The sequence below is a fragment of the Giraffa tippelskirchi genome, chromosome 8, assembly GCF_054371585.1.
Source record: "Giraffa tippelskirchi isolate mGirTip1 chromosome 8, T2T-mGirTip1v1.2.pri, whole genome shotgun sequence".
In the NCBI taxonomy this organism is placed as follows: Eukaryota; Metazoa; Chordata; class Mammalia; order Artiodactyla; family Giraffidae; genus Giraffa; species Giraffa tippelskirchi.
Window position 1 is genome coordinate 18,303,012 of NC_137282.1, and position 18,654 is coordinate 18,321,665.

The following is an 18,654-nucleotide window of genomic DNA, read 5'->3' on the forward strand; positions in this document are numbered from 1 at the left end:
TCTCTCCTACGAAACTATCCCTTAACCAGTTCTTCAGACTTTCACATTGGCCCTTTGAGTTCACTGATAAAGGCACTAGCTCTGGGCACATGTATCTGCTGCAGGACTTGCCTCATTATATGTAAACCAGATTTCAACGTAGTCTCTTCCCTCACTGGCCATTTTGGGCAGTGCACTACTCGCACAACTGTATGGGGAAGCCCTGTCATCAGCTGCTGGGTTTTACTCCTCTGTGCACTTCCCACTGCCCACCATTCGGCTTGATCTCAGTGAGCATTTATTGGTTGAATCCGTGCATAAATTGATGACCTACTGAGTAACACTACCAGGTTTGCCAGTCCACTCACTCTCAAAAGCACGGTTTTGAACCCACTCTACTCTCCTCAGATCTCCTCACTCAGGAAGTGATCTTGCTTCTGTTATACAGAGAAACAGAAATGGGTGGGACAATAACAGCCACCTCTTCTTCCCAACACCAAACGAAAGCCTACCTTTTCCTTTCTTGTCCTCTCGTTATGGCAGGGATGACAACTCTCCCATGAAAGCGAAGTCCTTCAATCCTGCCTTGAATCTTGGCCAAGAGCCCTTCAGAGGAACATAAATCTTCTCTCTCCTGTTCTCAACCTTACCTTAGGCTTCTGGATCTTTCCTATTGATTTCATAATGCACACAAGTAATTTCCAATAAGAACAAAACAACAGGCACACACACATACCTTTGCTACGTTATTGCCACTCACGGTCTCACAAGTCAAACGGTTGGGTCACATACTATACACTGGCTGCCAGGAGCCCACCCACATACAGTGACAGAAAGTTTGGGACCTGAGCGTGGCTCTTGGACTGGGAAGTACCTCCAAAGCAACCACTTTGCAGAGTAAAATCCAAGTTCCTTAGTTTGGAGTAGGAAGCCTAGCACAATCTGATTCTATTCTATTTTTCCATTTTCTCTCCTGCCTCCCTTCCCCATATACATACTCACACCCCATAACCAATGCACCACGATAGCTTGCCTCTCTATGACTACAGGTCTCTATAGATGCTGTTCACATTCTAGAATGTTCTTCCTCCTTTCCCACCCGAACAGTCTCAAGAGACTAACTCAGATGTCATATCTTCTTGAGTAGAAAAAAAACTGGATTTTAAGTTTCATTTCACTGAATTTTATCAACTCAGTTGTCATTGTGGTCATACGTTATCATTTCTGCTGGGCAGAAATAGGTACGTCTCACGAATATGAAACATGCATGGTAAACTGCTATTAGTCACCACATATTTCCATGAACTGGCATTCCTAACCCCTGACAGTACAATTACTATTGACAGCAATGTAGAAGATACATAAACTATTTCATGACTCCATTAGGTTGGGGGCTTCCCTGGCAGTCCAGTGCAGGGAGCACAGGTTCCATTCCTGGGCCGGGAACTCAGATACCACATGCTGCAGGGCTCTGCTGAAAAATTTTTTTTTTTAAAGTTTAAAGAAACGTAAAGTTAAGTTGTATGAAAAAAGAGATGCTTTTGACCAGACTGGTATTTGCAAGTTATTGCTAGCTGGGTGTGCTGCTGCCTGGATAAAGACTACATTTCCCAGCCTTCCTTGCAGCTAGATGTGGCCACAGGACTAGGTCCCTGCCCTGGAATGTGAATAAAACGGTAGGTGCCACATCTGTGTTTGCTGCTTGAAAGGAAATTGCCCACCCTCCTCTTTTTCTCTTTTCCTTTCTTAGGTTGAAGCATGGATATGGTTATGACCCAGCTTTGACTGTGCAATTAAGGATAATATCCTTTCCAGTCCTGAGGAAATCAGTCCTGAATATTCATTGGAAGGACTGATGTTGAAGCTGAAACTCCAATACTTTGGCCACCTGATGCGAAGAATTGACTTATTTGAAAAGACCCTGAAGCTGGGAAAGATTGAAGGGGGGGAGGAGAAGGGGACGACAGAGGATGAGATGGCTGGATGGCATCACTGACTCAGTGGACATGAGTTTGAGTAAACTCTGGGAATTGGTGATGGACAGGGAGGCCTGGCGTGCCGCAGTGTTGCAAAGAGTCGGACACGACTGAGCGACTGAAGTGAACTGAACTGAACTAAACTAAGGATAATATCCTACAGATGATGACACACAACAGGATGAGAAGAAGCCAGAACTCCAGCTGACCCACCAATCTGGACCACTGTGGTCTCTGGTATGAGAAATAAATTTAATTTTCTTTAAGCCACTGTGTATATGTGTGTAGATAGATGTCTCTTTAACATAGCAGCTTAACCCTACACTGCTTTCTGAGGTGGAGTAGGCAGAGAGCTTCTCCAAAGCAAAGATGAAATCTCTGTCATCTTTTTATCTCCAGCCCCCAGCAAAGCACCTGCTTAAAAAACAACAACAAAAATTCAATAAGCCTTTCCTGATTGATTGAATGGATGCCTGAACTGGTAAGAACTAAGGCCATAAAAAGTGAATTGGATTAAATCTGAAGGGCCTGGGATGTCCTGGTTAGGAATTTGGACTTTACACGGTCCACATTAAGGGTCCATGGAAAGTTTTCAGAGAAAAAGAATTTCACGGGTCCTGGCGTCTCATAATCGTGTTAGCTGGCGACACCTGCTGGCCACGTGGAGCCCTGCAGCCTAGCGCAGGCTGCGACTCCAGGGAAGAAGACATGAAGTAGTTGTTAAACACTGTTTAAAGTTACAAATGGGAGGAGAGCGACCTTGTGATAAATAAGAAAATTTTGGAACTACTCTGGGCCAGTCGTTGTGATGGGTGCTGTAGGGAGGAGGCAGCAAACTTTAGACATGGTTCTTGGTGTGGAAATTTTAGATTTTTTTTTTTTTTTTTTACTGTTTCTGTCCTTTACTCTTGATAAGCTTATAAAAAATACCTGTTCAACAGCTGGTCCAGCTGACACAACAGCTGGCCCAGACAGGGAGACACCTGAAGAGTCTGACAGCCCGGCTGGACCCCCTTGTTGAGCGGTGACTCGCCTGGCTGGAGCCCAACAGGAGCTTTTCTGCACATAAAACTACAAGGTCATCCACCAGCTGCAACAAGACAGCAAGCCAAACAAGGGTGGAGGTTCCACAACCAGAGGCCAGCATACCGTTTCCTGAGGACCGATGTATAGAGGAAGAGGCTGGTGACAGTCAGGCCTGGGAGGAGCCCCTAACCAGGAGACAGGGACAAGGAACCTCGCGACCCCCAGAGAAATGGAGGGAGGCCAAGGAGAAGATGCAGCAGGGTGCCCAGTCACAGCCCCTGCTGGGAAGGATGGAGGACAGCCAACAGCTTAATAAAATGGTCTGTTCTGGGGGGGGGGGGCAGCCTCTTGTGCCCTTTCCTGCCTCCTGTCTTTCTTTCTTGTCTATTTGCATTGGCTTACGCTTTTCTCAGGCTTCCCTGGTGGCTCAGACAGTAAAGAATCTGCCTGCAATGCAGGAGACCAGGGTTCAATCCCTGGGTTGAGAAGACCCCCTGGAGGAGGGCATGGCAAACCACTCCAGTATTCTTGTCTGGAGAATGCCATGGACAGAGGAGCCTGGTGGGCTACAGTAAATGGGATTGCAGAGTCGGACACGACTGAGCGACTAACACACACACACACACACACACACACACACGCTTTTCTCATTTCTATTAAAGGAGTAAGTTATTTGAGCCAGCTTGTGATTTTGATTTAAAAAAAACAAAACAAGGAACCACAACCAAACCAAACAAAAAGCCCACACTGTCATAAGAGATTAGCCGTTTCCTCAGATGAGACGGTACACTGAGGTCTTTGGCTGGACCCATAGGGGAGATTTTTCTCAGTTTCGTTTCGAGAAAAGATGTTCTATTCCTAAAAACCAGCCTGATCACCCCTAAGGACACCGTGCAGCCCCTGCAATGGTCCTTTGCCCTTTAACTTCTGCCTCCAGAAAGGACATTCAGAGAAACTTCTGGCCCCTTTTAGCAGCTGGATGAGACTGTCCATTTCTCTATGACAATATACCTGAGTTTTAAAAATCTTTTCAATTTCATATTTTTGTAAGCCACCACAGATTTCTAACACAACATATGACTAAACTTCAAATGACTGGCCAGATAAAAAGTGCTTAGGGAATGGCAGGAAGGGAGATGGATGCAAGATGATGAGGCCCCTAGGAGAGGGTCTGTGCATGGAGAGTGGGCAGTTGGTTAAGCCTTGAAGGGAAAACAGTTCATAGTAGGCTCCTACCCATTCCTATCCATTCTCCCACCTTAGAACTCTTCTCCTGGCCTCTGCAAATGACAAAATAACTAGTTTTTGAGATGATTTTTCAAATGCTTGATGAACTGGTAACTGGCCACCCCCACTCCCCACCCAAGTCTGTCTAACCAGGCACCAGCATTCCCTCCAGCAGTCTCCATCGGAGAGCCCAGTGACTGAGTGTCTAAAATAAAGGGACTCAGCACTACTAGAAGTAGGAGTCCCTGCCTGGACTGTGCAGAGTTGGGTTTTTTGGGAGGGTGGGGGGGTGCTTGGGGTGGGAGGATTCCTACAATGAATTAAATTACAAGTAGCAGGCAGCTGCAGTAGGAAGGGGCCTGAGTTTTCTGCCAAAGGGTTGTAATCTGTTTTGATGGCTACGCATCCCTCATGCACTGAAAAGGTGCTTTTCTGAGTCCTTGTTTCCAGCTGCTGGCCCTCACTCACCAGGCCAGGCTTCCAGACCTGGGCAGGAAGTGAAGCTAGGCTGAAGGCTTCCCAGTCAATGTCCAGTTCCTTTTGCCTCATCCCAGACTGTTCCTGGGCCGGACTCGCTGGGGTCCGGGGTTGCTTCATCAGATCAGCCAGACCTTCGGCCCATCACTGGCTCTGTGACCCCATGCCTGGCCGCGTCCCTTGCCTCCCTCCTCACTGCAGCGAGAGGCTCCTCATTGCACGCTGGCAACATCCTGATGCAGAAGACTGTCGGACCCGACAGTGAACATTCAGAGTGACCGGTAATGAGGCTGACCGGTTACTGTCTAGAGCAAAGTGTCAATTTCTACCCTGGGGCCAGTGAGCACTGGGGTTGGGGGACAGTTGTGTGGCTTGGGGTTGGGTGGAAGGCCCCGTTAGCTTTCCAAGGTCTCGGAATAATGAGGCTGCAGAGCTGAGAGGGGAGTGGATCTGCACCTGGACCTAGCACTGCCGTGGGGGTCCTCCGCAGCCCCGACCTCACCCTGATGCACGCTCAGAAGGTCAGGAAGGTGAAGGAGACGGTCACACCCGAGTGAGAGGCTGCTGGGCTCGGAACCTGGTGACACTCCACTCGCACATTCCATAGCCACATCGACTCCAAGGTAACAGATATTGGTCGTGCGAAGCCACTCAGTTCTGAGGTTACACGGCAAACGATGAGCAACACAGAAAGTGATGCTGGGACCTTCAGAGGACGTGAAGGCCCCTCTGGGGAGGTGTGGCCCGCCTGCCTGCGGTGAACCCCAGGAGCTCTCTCTTCTCCCACAGACCACACCCTCCCTTCCAGATTCCATTCACAGTAGTCCGGGGTGACTGTTTTCTCTTGCCACTCTGACCCCAGAGTTCAGGGGTCCCCAACCTCCAGGATCCAATGCCTGGTGATCTGAGGTGGAGTTGATGTTATAATTAAGTGCATGATAAATGCAATGTGCTTGAATCATCCCGAAACCATTCTCCCTACTCCCAGTCCATGGAAAAATTGTCTTCCATGAAACCAACCCCTGGTGCCAAAAAGGTTGGGGACCGCTGTCATAGTCGTAGGAACAGTCATCAAGCCCCTTTAAGACTCGGCTCTCCAGCACCACCCCTACCCCAGCCCCACGAAAGGAATCCCTCACCACATACCTGCCTCACGACCTTCTGGAACCTTCTAGCCCCTTAGAGACAATGACTCCATGGACCCCTGAGGCGTCCCCAGGTCTCGCGCACTGAAAGTTATCGACAACATCCCACTCACACTTTGCTCACCAACCTTGAGCCTCAGCCTCTTATCTGAGGAGAACCTCTCCATCAGCAGTCAGCTTTTACAGCAGATACAGCACCTCTCTTTTAAAGGAGGTTTTGTGACAATATTTTCCTTAGGACAGTAATCTGAGATCATTTTGGAAAAAGTAAAAAATCCATACAGCGATCGCTGTCAAGGTGTGCGTGTGTTGTCAAAGCAAATTCACTACAAATAGTGAATAAGACACGAAGCGCTGAAGTAATTTGTTTTGTCATAGCCAGAGCTTGGAAATGAACCGGTTTGCACCCTCGAGGCTTTGTGTAATTAAGGCATTTCCTGGCAAACAACAACTTCTAGAAATGTTCTGGACGCAGATGTAAGGGAGCAAAGGGATCTCTGTGGGCCTGTTTCTGTCTGACCAGAAAGAAACGGCCATGAGGGGGGAGGATGGTCGCGAAAGGAAACAACACAAAACACCTGCGCTCAGTGGGACCTTTGCTCAATACCTGACGCCCGTGATCCCCGAGGCTCTCCCTCACCCCCCCATCCCACAGGGGGAACCATGACGGCTTCCCCCACTCAAGCGCCAGAGCTCTGCCTATACCCACGACCCTCTGAGACCACAGCCTGCTGCATTAGTTTGCAAGCACTGCTGTAAAAAGTGCCATCACCTGGGTGCCTTAAAAGAACAGAACTTTATTCTCTTACTGTTCTGGAGACTCGAGGTCCAAACTGAAGGTTTCGGCAGGGTTCGTTCCTTCCTGGGGGCTCCGAGGAGCATCGCCCCTTGCCTTTCTCCTGGTGGCCGCCGGTGGTCCCTGGCGTTCCTTGGCTTCTAGACGCATCACTCCAACCTGTCTCCACCCTCTTGTGGCATTCTCCTTTGGTGTGTGTGTGTCTCCACGTGGCCTTCTTTCAAGGACTCCAGTGATTGGACTAGACCCCCACTTTAGTCCTTAATGAGCATGATCTCATTTTACCATATTACACAAGCAAAGACCCTACCTTGAAATAGCATCTTCTCCTGGGGCTCCAGGTGAATCTAATTTGGGAAGGATGCTACCCTGTACATTAACGTTCAAACAGTCCACATTTTAATCATCAGTCTTGACAGCCCCTGAGTTATACCCACTGGATTATAAATCCTCCATCGTGAGAAATAAAGGCAAGGGAAGAGAGCACGAAAAGAAAGGCTTGACACCCAAACTCTGATGAAACATGTTGGATTAAACAAGCTTTCTGGAGGCCCCAGGAAAGCCTGGATGAGGATTTTGCGGTCTTCCTTGTTGCTTGGAGATAGCAGGGGAGCAGTTCTTTGCAGGAGGAAAGTTTCTAAAACATGGAAAATGAAAGTAAATCTCCTGGAATCCTAAGGGTGGATCACAGCTACCTTAGGCAAGAAAACAGCGCACTGAATGTTACACAACCTATAACACTGTCTTTAAGAAGAATTTTAAGGACATGGGAAAATGCTTACACTGTAACGCAAAACAAAAAAGCCAGGACTCAGAACTGCACCACAGCACAAGCTCGACTATACAATAAAGAGGAAACGTTTCCAGAAAATAAGGATGGTGCCAACTGTGAGGTGGGGAGCTGAGGTAGAGACCTATTGCCTTTTATTTCACACACTTCCGTGTTGCCTGAATATTTTTTCCCGAAACTTGGATGCAAGTGCTCAAAAGATATAAACTTCCAGTTATATGATAAATAAGTACCTGGGATATAAAGGATGATTCATATAACTAACCCTGCTGTACATTGTATATGAAAATTTGTTCTATATGAACATTTTTAAGAGAGTGTATCCTGAGTTCTCGTCACCAGGAAAAGTTGCTTCTTTTGTTTTGTATATATATATGAGTTGATGGATATTCACTAAACTTATTGTGATAATCATTTCGTGATGTGAGTCAAATCATTATGCCGTACACTTTAAACTTATTTGGTGCTGAATGTCAATTATATCTCAATAAAACTGGAAGAAAAAATTAACTTTAAATTCGAAAATGGGTTTAGATTTACAGAAAAGTTATAAAGATAATAGAGAGTTCCCATATATCCAGTACCCATTTTCCTCTATTATTAAAATCTTGCATTTGTTACAAATAATGAACAATTTTAGTTAACCAATGTCAACTTTTTTTGGCTTCATGGCATGTGAGTATCTTAAGTTTCCCCACGAGGGATTGAACCCACACCCTCTGCAATGGAAACACAGAGTCTTAACCACTAGACCACCAGGGAATCCCACCAATGTCTATTCTTTCACAGGATTTTTAAAGTGTTTAATGTCTTTTTCCTGTTCCAGGAGGAGCCCATCCAGGACACCGGGTGACGTTGGTGACTGTGTCTCCCTGGGCTCCTTTAGACCGTGACACTTTCTTAGGCCTTCCTTGTTTCTCATGAGCTTGATGGTTTTGAGGCGTTCTGGTCAGATATTTTGTAGAAGGTCCCTCACTTTGGGTTTATGTTTTCCCTCATGATTAGATTGGAGTTATGAATTTGGGGGAAAAATCACAAAAGTTAAGTGTCATTCTCATCACATCATAGCACGGAATAGATTACTTCTTAAAGAATTATTTGGTTTGTTTTTATTTGTTTTGGTCACACCGTGTGGCCTGCAGAATCTTAGTTCCCTGACCAGGGCTTGAACGAAGGCCACGGCAGCGACAGGGCCAAATCCTAATGCCAGACCTCCAAATAACTCCCTATATTACTTTTGAATGAAACATACAATAAAATATATTTTAAATAGGGATCACGCTACAAAAATAGCAGTGTCTGACTCTGAGTGCAGATTATGGGGGTTTTCTTAATATCTTTCTCTACAGCCTTATATAAAAAGCATAAAGTATGTTTCATAATTGGAAAAAGAATTAACAACATCAGAAATCCAAATGCAAACATCCAGGAAGGGCAGCAGAGGGGCTTGGCCGTGGGGACAGGGCAGGGAGGGAGGAAGCAGGTTGGGTCTGGTGCGGGAACAGATGTCAGCGTGATGGGGAACACACCAGGCTGGCTGCTGGGAGCAGTCAAGATTACTAATGGCAGGACAGAAAGTAACAGCAACAAAAGGAGATGAGAGCCGGGGCTGGGAAGACAGTGCTAATGAGAACACTGAGAAGCATTCCAGGCCAAAGGGTCACCCAAAAATGTAAGCAAGCCTGGAGCTAAGATTAGTTATAGCCAAATAAGTCTTGTAGGATTCAGGGGGTGCAGGCTGCTGGGTGAAAGCTCGGGCACCTCCGCGTCTCCGAATCCGGCAACGCAATGCTTTGTGTAAATACTGACTTTTTAGGGAAGGCAGAGAGGAGCCTCTTTCTTTTTCCACCGCAGGGATTAAGAAAAGTTTATTGATTTTTAAACAGGCTGTTTCTAATCTGGGCTTATTTTAGATCTAATAAGACTGTTATCATTATTTTTTAATTGGGTACAGAGAAGGGAATTTGACGTCAATCCGTGGGTAAAGTATTTTTAATTGCTTTGGAAGATGTTACGTTAAAACTGAGATGGTAGGTCATGCGCAAGTCCCAGGGCACTGGTCCCACAAAGATACTCTACTGGAAGTGGTATGTCTCCCCAGCTTTTTGGTCCAGCATTAAAATGACTGAGCAGATGGGTTGGCATCCATATAATGGGGCAAATGACTGTCACTTTCAGAGAAAGCAGCCTTCCAGGTATGCTTGGCAAACCCCTATTCCTTCTTCTGAAACCCGAATCAAGTGTTGTGTGACATCTCAAATTCATATCTCAGGTGGTAAAAATTACTTCCTTTGCTACCTCACAAATTATTCTAAGAAAAAAGTGAGCCAATTTTCATGAAAGTGGCTTGGAATCCAAAAAGCACTGTGTAAGTGCTGGTGCTGTTATTATAAAGGTATCTGCAGGGAATTCCCTGCTGGGCCAGTGGTTAGTACTCTATTCTCACTGGCAAGGGCATGGGTTCAGTCCCTGGTCAAGCACTGCAGTGTTCATTGTAGCACTATTTACAATAGCCAGGGCATGGAAGCAACCTAAATGTCCACCCACAGAGGAATGGATAAAGAATATGTGGTACCTACATACAATGGAATATTACGCAGCCATAAAAAGGAACATAGTGCCATTTGCAGCAACATAAATGGACCTAGAGATTGTCATACTGAATGAAGTTAAGTTAGACACAGAAAGACAAATATGATATCCCTTATATGTGAAATCTAAAAGGGGGTACAAATGAAATTATTTACAAAACAGAAGTAGAGTCATGGATGTAGAAAATAAACTTATGGTTACCAGGGAGTAAGGGAAGTGGGGAGAGATAAACTGAAAGATTGGGATTGACATATACACATTACTATATATATGTAATAGATAACTAGTAAAAACAAGGGACCCTACTCGGTACTCTGTTATGGCCTATATGAGAAAAGACTCTAAAACAGAGTGGATATATGTGTATATATAACTGATTTACTTTGTTGTACACCTGAGACCAACACAACATTGTAAATCAACTGTACTCCAATTAAAATTTTAAAAAAAAGTCCCCGGTTGGAAAACTAAGATCCTACAAGCCACACGGTGCAGCCTAAATAAATAAAAATTTTTAAACAATAATAAAAATGATAAAAAATAAAAATATCTGCAAATCAATGATATGTTCCCATAGGTAGGTAGCTGTACCTCGATACAAAGATGCATCTGGTAGGAAAAAAGTTGACCGATGAAAACGAAGGATAACACAACATATTTGAATCCGGCTAGATGTGTGGCTTGCATCCTGTCTTCCTGACTCCTTCCAACAACTGCTCAGAGCTGGGACCACTGACTTCTCTGATGCTCACCCCTCAGTGCAGGTTCCTGAGTCAATGCTCAGGCAGGAAGGAATTACAGAGTTTAAGCACCTCCCCCCGCCCCAGATTCCTGTGGGTTTAGGCCCCCTGGGCCTCCAACTGACCCCCAGGTTCCCATCTTGGCTCCACTGCGCTTGACAGCCAGTCCCATGGAGAGGGGTGGGTCAGGCTCTGGCCAGTCCTGGAGCCTCAGAGAAGCCCAGGCTTCATCACCACCGGAAAGGGCTTCTGTGTGGTTGCTGACCCCTTTTCTTGAGAGGTGGAATATATCTAAGGTCCAGGCTCAGGTTTGCCTGAGCCCTGGATTTCCTGGGCTGCTTCCCCGTCTCCGGGTGGGAACTCGCTGCCACCAGGGACCTAAAGGAGCTTTGGGAGCCAACCCTCTGTCAGTGGCCAACACTCCCTCACGCCCCTGTTCCACATGCTGGGCCCAGTGGGACCCCCCCTCCCCACCTGGCCTGTTTTGCCAAAGTGCCCTATGTAGGCACCGGTCTTAAGTTTTAACAACTTTCTTTACTAATTTGTTGTTTGGCTCTAGAAATATTCAGGTGTGATCTCTCCCATTACACTCTCCAAATCACCAAACTTCCACCAATAATTTAATAGTGTCCTGCTCTAATTCAGAATCTCTGCTCTCATTTCAGATATACTGAGGACCCACATAACAATAACAACAATCAGATAGTGACTGTTTCATTGCTATATTCAAAATGGATAACCAACAAGGACCTATTGTATAACACAGGGAACTCTACTTAATGTTGTGCGCAGCCTGGGTGGGAGAGGGGTTTGGGGAAGAATGGACACATGTATATGTATGGCTGAGTTCCTTTGCTGTTCACTTGAAACTACCACAACATTGTTAATTGGTTATACTTCAATACAAAATGCAAAATCAAAACTTTGAAGTTGAAAGACAAACACTGCCTGTTGAAGAGCACACGCTTCCGGTAATAGTGCCCCCTCCCTGTGAGGGTGGCATCTTCTCTTTACAGGTGAGCCCAAGAGACTAGCCTGGGGTGGACGGCTGGTGGGTGAGAGTTGGGATCCCACCCCAAGCTGTCTGGTCCCAAAGTCTGTGGTGGTGGCTGTGATGTGACCCAGATGAGCAGGTGATTCAGGTGTATAAACTGCCGTGGAACAGACAGAAACAGCTGAGTTCCTGCGACGGACACAGGTGGTGAGACATACTTTTGAAGCGTTTATTACATTTCCATGTTACGTGTTATCTTTCTCCTCTGGAAACCCATGTCCGTGGGTCCACAGGGCCTGTGTCCATCCTCTCCTGTCTTCTCTGGCAACACTCTGCCTTTTGTATTGAAAGCATCCCGCGAGGAGCTATGAGAAACTGAAAGAATAGTCAGATGTAGTTTCTGTCTTCAAAAGGTCTTAATAAAGGAGATAAATGGGAAATTAAGTGAGTGCTGAATGAAGCTTTAAGCTAGTCTCTTTTCTGTTTCCTTTTGGCTGCCTAGAAATGGCCCTGATTCAATTTATTCTGCAGAATATCTCAAATTGGAGAAAGGCCTTGAATTCAACAGCCAATGGCTGGGTTTTAGGAGTACAATTTTTGTGTGTGCTTTAAGGGGCAAGGATAAGACTTGAAGGGTCGGGGAGAGGTGTGTGATCCTGTCCATTGGCATGAAAGGTAGTTGCAGTCGGCCCGGGGACTTGGAGAGGGGAATAAATTTTACACTTGGTCACCCTGGAAGCCATTCCATTTCCCAGTCCCTCCAGCCTGTCTTAGAATTATCGTTGGGTTCAGTTAGCAAAGCTTTATTGATGGCCCACTATGAAGCAGATAGAATGTAGGGGGAAAGAGGGTGTTAAAGTCAAGGAGGGCACGGTCTCTGACCTGGAGGGGTTTATCACTGAGATAGGACAGATTTGTAGGTAAGAGCTGGTTGGTTCAGTGCAGAGGTCAGGATGACGTGCTAGGAGAGTCCAGGGAAGGGATCTAGCCCGGTGTCCACATGTGGTATAGCGTGTATGTGTGTATGAACGTCTTTGTCTATCTCTGTGTGTGTCTATATGTATATCTATGTGTGTTGTAAAAATTAAGTAGAAATCTCAATTTCTTTTCTTTTTTTTCCAACTTTTTTTTTTGGCCGTGCTACACAGCATGTGGGATTTTAGTTCCCTGACCAGGGCAAACTAGTGCCCTCTGCAGTGAAAAGTGGAGTCTTAACCACTGGACTGTCAACGAAGTCCCCCTCGATTTATTTTAAATGGAGTTGGGAGAACAGAAGGGGTAGCTCTCAGGCCCTGTGATGACCACAGAGCCCATCAGGAAGCAGAAAGACTCCTTTCCTGGCAAGCACTCAGCCAATGGAAAGCCACAGACTCTGTGTTTACTACAGCCCTCCCCTTTCTCTGCCCCCAGGCCCCCTTCCAACCCCCGCCACCATAAAAGGGATCTCTTTCCCCTGACTCACCATGGCTCAGACTACAAATTGCAATTGTTGGGGAGCAAGAAATTCTCTTCTGCCCTGCCAGGTTCTTCTGGCTGGTCTAAGAATTAAATGCACATGAGACAGATTAACAAGAGAAAATCAAACAAAATTTCAATAATATGTATTCATTGGAGAGACCCAGGAAAACTCAGCAACTCAGGAAAATGGGGTCAAGCCCTCACCTTAAACAGCCAAAGGCAAAAGAGGCTGTTGGGAAGTAGAGGTTTAGGACTTCAAAGGGGAGGAGGGCAATTCACATGGAGATGGAAATGCAAATATTTGGTAAATAAATGTCTGCTGGGCCTGCAGAGACAATTGGACCCAGATTGGACCCTGATCTCTAGGGGTTTTCCCTACCACCCTGGTCCATACTTTCTGCTGAAGTCTCTGGGACAGCTCTATTCTGGGAACAGACATCTCTATGCAAATTCTTTTAGGCAGTTAGTGGGAAGGTCAAAGTTTCTGAGTTTTTTGGGCCTTGACTGTTTCTAGCTTGAAATAATCCCCAAGACAGAGAGGCATGTTGTCTGTGATAGTCACTCAGTCGTGTCCATCTCTTTGAGACCCCATGGACTGTAGCCTGCCAGGCTCCTCTGTCCATGAAATTCTCCAGACAAGGATACTGGAGTGGGTAGCCATCCCCTTCTCCAGGGGATCTTCCCAACCCAGGGATTGAACCCAGGTCTCCTGTATTGCAGGCAGATTCTTTACCATCTGAGCCACCACGGAAGCCCTAGGGTGGCAAGTTTTGCTCCCCTCCACAAGTCTCTGCTGATGCATCTTTGTTGGAGAAATGACTGGCAGTCCATTTGTTTCAGGTCAACAATGTATACACCTTCCTGAAGACAAGGCACCTGACCTAAATCTTGAAAGGAGATTCCAATCAAAGAGAAGGGCAGAACCAGTACAGAGGTGACGGATGACAAGTTGAGACCCATCAACTGGAATGGGAGGTGAGAGGGGACAGGGGTTAGGACTGGGGGGCCCATAGTTGTTGGCTGAAGTAGACGGGTGAATCCTGTAATACAGTGGGCCCCCGGGAAGCAGAGGAAAGACAAGGTTAGATTAGCCCCTTGGAGACATCGTTCTGGTGGCCACCTGGGGACCAGAGCAATGAGGGTGGAGGTGGGACACTGAGCTTAGTCATCAAAGAAAACAGTCCAGGAGAGAGGTGACTAGAGCCCAAATGCCAGCAGGGGACAAAGCAGTGGACAGAAGGTCCCACACTACCCTGCTGTCCCACAACCCAAGTGACACTTCTGTCTCCTCCTCACCACCCTCCGTCCTCCTTGCCCGCCTTTCCCCAGCAGCTCCCCAGCCTTCTGATGAGTCAGCCTCTGCAAGGCTCCCCTTAAACAGCAGGGAAGCCGGAAGTAGGAGAGGGGAAGAGACGGATCAGAGGTGGAGCAGAGTGCCGTCCCCCGCCAGCCTTCCTACCCCAAGTTCATATCCGATCACCACGTAATGTCATTTGCTCTTTGCAGCTTAATTAAGACCATTACTTCTCTATTGGCTTGATTGAATTGCTCATCTAGACACGTATAAGGGGTTGTTGTACTGTTAGGGGTTCTAGTTTTTCTTTTCCCTTCTTTCATTACCCTCCTCTGCCAGGCTCCCGGTTGTCCAGGTAAAGACTGACCGCTCCCCGGGGGGGGTGTCTGATAGCTCCCAAACAGGCTTCCACTGTGAGAGTTTCCGCATTGAGAACTTCTTCTTTGCTTCTAAAAATCACTTCAGTAAGTACCCATCAGATTAGATTCTTATGTAGACAGTATCTGTTATGGGGATGGAAGAGAATACAAATATAACAAGACTGTTAGGAAAAGGATCTGTGACGTTCCAGCTTTCTTATCCTTGTGGAATCAAAAGCACAGGCATTTCTGAACACCTGGCGTGTTGAAAGCACTGCCCTTGGGAGTGGGGTTGGTGGTGGGTAAGGGGACAGCCCAGCCATGAGTCCCGGGAGATTAGGTCCGCGGGCCCATGGAGCACAGGGAGCTTCGGTGGACTGTGCCCAAGGGACTGGGGCTTCTCATGTGTAAACTGAGTTTTTAAACGGTGAGTGGGTGTTTGGCAGGCAGAGCCAAGTGCATTTTGAGCCGAGGAGACAGCGTGACCAGTGGTATGGGGGGGGGGTGGCGGTGGTGGTTGAGGAGTGACCAGAAGGCAGCTGGTATAGTCGCCTGCAGAGGCCCTGGCGCACCAGACACTGGGGTTGGGCTTTACTAAAGTGCAAGCAACTGGAAGTCATTGAATGTGTGCAGAAGTGGTGGATTGTGTGTGTTCGGAAAGATCTAACTAGAGAGACATGAAGAGAGGGGAGTTATGAAAAGCAATCTGGAAACTTTTAGAGGATGAAGGTGATGAAGCCTGCTTCTGGAGGTGGGATAGAGAGAACGGGACAGTGTCTCAAAATATTTAGGATGTAGAATTAAGCTCTGTTGGCTGCTGACAGTGTAGGAAGGAGTCAGGCATGACAGAAAGTTTGCTGGTTTGGGGGAGTAGGTCCCTACCATGCACTTGGATACCTGAGGAGAGGTTAATGCTTTTATAAACCGGTCATGTCAGGTGAATCGAAGGACATTTCTCTGGTGGCTCAGACAGTAAAGAATCTGCCTGCAATGTGGGACACCAGCGTTTAGCCTCTGGGTTGGGAAGATCCCCTAGAGAAGGAAATGGCAACCCACACCAGTATTCTTGCCTGGAGAATCCCATGGACGGAGGAGCCTGGCGGGCTACAGCCTGTGAGGTTGCAAAGAGTCGGATACGACTGAGCGGCTGACACTGTACTGTGTCAGGTAAATCTTAGGATGGAATTGTCTACGGATTTGGCAGAAGGGAAAAAGAAGAGCTCGAGGAGGACGTGTGAAGAGAGACTTGTTCTTTGCACCCAGGTGGAATCTGCTAGATCTCCTAATGTCTGCAGTGCTGCCACGGTGCCAACCACTGTATAAACTGGGACTGAGTCAAGTGGGACTCACTCCAGACCCCTATACATGAGGCATTTCTGGGAGGCTGGTCAAATGAGAGCACATGTTGAAGGCAGTTCTAGCGGGGCTTTGAGTGGAACCTGCTAGAAGGCAGCCGGAGCTTGGATATCAGGAGATGCCCAGGTTGGAAATCCGGGCTGCAAACAGTTACCAAATGAGGCAGCTGAGGCCAGGGGTGTGGGTGAAATCACTCAAGCAGAACTCCCAGACAGAAACCCAAGGAACAGCAGCGTTTAGGGAGCAGCTGAGGAGGTGGTGGCCGTGGAAACTGGGGTGTGAAGAGGACAAGGAGAGAGCAGAGGCTGGGAATCGGCCACAGGGTGGACCAGGCTGGTTAAAGGGCAGGTTTCACCAGTGAAGCCAATGAGGGGAGACCAGCAGAGTGGAAGCAGGCAGAAAGGGGCAGGGCGGGGCGGGGAGGAGGGTGAGGGGTGGTGGTTAGCCCAAGTGACCAGGACTCCTGTGCCCCCGCTTGCGTACTAATTTCTCTGAATCCAGGTCCAGTTTAGTCTGCTCTGGGCCCATCTTTCACGGCTCTGAGGGAGGCCGCCATCTTGACCTTTGGGGGCTCAAGCCTCTAGGATCAGAGGTAAAGCAAGGAGGGTCTATAGCCTCCCTTCACTTGTCTCTGGAATAAGAGCTTCTGGACTACTGGGCCAATTCTACTCTTTCTTGTTTTCCGCTGAAAGAAAAAAAAAAATCAGTGTAGATAACATGCAGTGATATTTCCAAGCATGGCTTTGATCTTGAGGTGGAAACATTCCAGGGGAAAAACAAGAAAAAAGCTTCTTAAGAATCTGCTGCTTGTTGGCTGAGAGACTGGGTGTTGGGCTGATTGGTGGAGGTCTCAATGCTCAGCAGTCAGGGAAAAAAGGCTCTCCTGTGGCCATCGGAGGACCTGAGTGGCGTGTTCTGAACCCGGCCGCCCGCTGCTGCCTTCTTGGCTAAGCACCTCTAACAACTACCATATGTCAGCTGGAAATTGTACTTAAACAACAATCCTGATAATGCCATAAAAGGCTTGTGTACCTAGGTTCACATCACAAGTGGAATCATGTTTTGTTTCTTTTTTTAAAGGATTTCCTCTTTTGATGTGAACCACTTTTAAAAGTCTTTATGGAATTTGTTACGATACTGTTTCTGTTTTATGTTTTGTTTTTTTTGGCCCCGAGTTATATGGGATCTTACCTCCCCGACTAGGGATCAAACCTGCTCCCCCTGCATTGGAAGGCGAAGTCTTAACCACTGGACCACCAGGGAAGACCCTGAAATCATGTTCTAAATGTGCAAACAAATTTAAAACACATTTGTATGAAGTTTGAAATTCACTTCTGAAGATTTTAATGTGGGGCTGTGGTGGGACACGGTTAGAGAATTTAGCAATGATGGAAAGACTCCACAAATTACTGTCTTACATTTTCTGCTTTGCATAATCACACTGTAAACAATATATATGTTAGTATTAATGCTTATTTCTTTGGTTAAATAAAAATTCCAGTGGACAGGAGGTAGCTTTTATAGGTTCTTAACTATGAATAAAGTGAGATAGGGTAGTTTTTATCCTGATATAAATCCAGGAAAATTACATTCATTGGAAGCAAATACAGGTTTTTTTGAGAAAAAGTAGAGAGCAATGGGGCTTCTCTGGTGGCTCAGTGGTAAAGAATCCTCCTGCCAATGCAGGAGACATGGGTTTGATCTCTGGATGGGGAAGATTCCCTGGGGAAGGAAATGGCAACCTATTCCAGTAGTCTTGCCTAGGAAATCCTGTGGACAGAGGAGCCTGGCAGTCCATGGGGGTCACAAAAGACTCAGACACAACTTAGTGACTAAAATAACAACAAAGAAGCATTGAACCCACACATTTTCTTTTCAGGAAATGAGTATTTTCTAATTGATTAATGATGGAAACTGTCCATGTCTACATTCCCTTCTTTATCTTATCAATTCAGAATATATTCCATCTGGTGTTCCTCCTCTCACCTCCAATCTTGTCAATCTCATTCAGATAGAATTACTAAATGATAATAGCCGATGATGGTTTCTGATCAGGCGAGGAGGCTCGAATGAATACATAGATAAGGGACATCCAACCAGTATGACTGAAGGAGGAGGACTCATATATGGGAACGTCTAGAGGATCTCATTTTGACAGTATTATTTTGACAACTCATTCTCCTCTTTTGATGTGTTTTTTTTTTTTCTTTCTGGCCTGAACTTGAATCACTGGGGTCATTTTTGTTTGGCTGCGGATCAGTTTTCATTTACTTACTGAGCACACATGCGTCATGCACTGTGCTAGACGCCTGCGGAGAGGGCAGGCTTTTATAAACCACCTTCTGGTGTCATCTCAGGTGAATCTCAGGCTGGACTCACCTAAGAATCTGGCAGAAGGAAAACAAGAGCTAAAGGAGGGCATATGAAGGAAGACTTGGTCTTCGT

General features: G+C 46.6%; 1 protein-coding gene across 49 annotated transcripts in view; it reads right to left on the minus strand.

Moving 5' to 3' along the window:
• Window positions 1–11,957: 11,957 nt before the first annotated feature.
• DCTN6 (dynactin subunit 6) overlaps window positions 11,958–18,654 on the minus strand; it is a 42,570-nt gene continuing 35,873 nt past the window's right edge. For 9 of the 49 annotated variants that reach the window (XR_014063167.1, XR_014063177.1, XR_014063189.1 and 6 more), the window contains 5 exons: window positions 16,693–16,894; window positions 14,821–14,997; window positions 13,934–14,163; window positions 13,205–13,280; window positions 11,958–12,117 (listed from right to left, as the gene is read on the minus strand). The gene's annotated coding sequence lies outside the window, so the exon portion shown is untranslated. The remainder of the gene's footprint in view (window positions 12,118–13,204; window positions 13,281–13,933; window positions 14,164–14,820; window positions 14,998–16,692; window positions 16,895–18,654) is intronic. The other 40 variants (XR_014063166.1, XR_014063181.1, XR_014063175.1 and 37 more) reach the window with 11 other exon arrangements.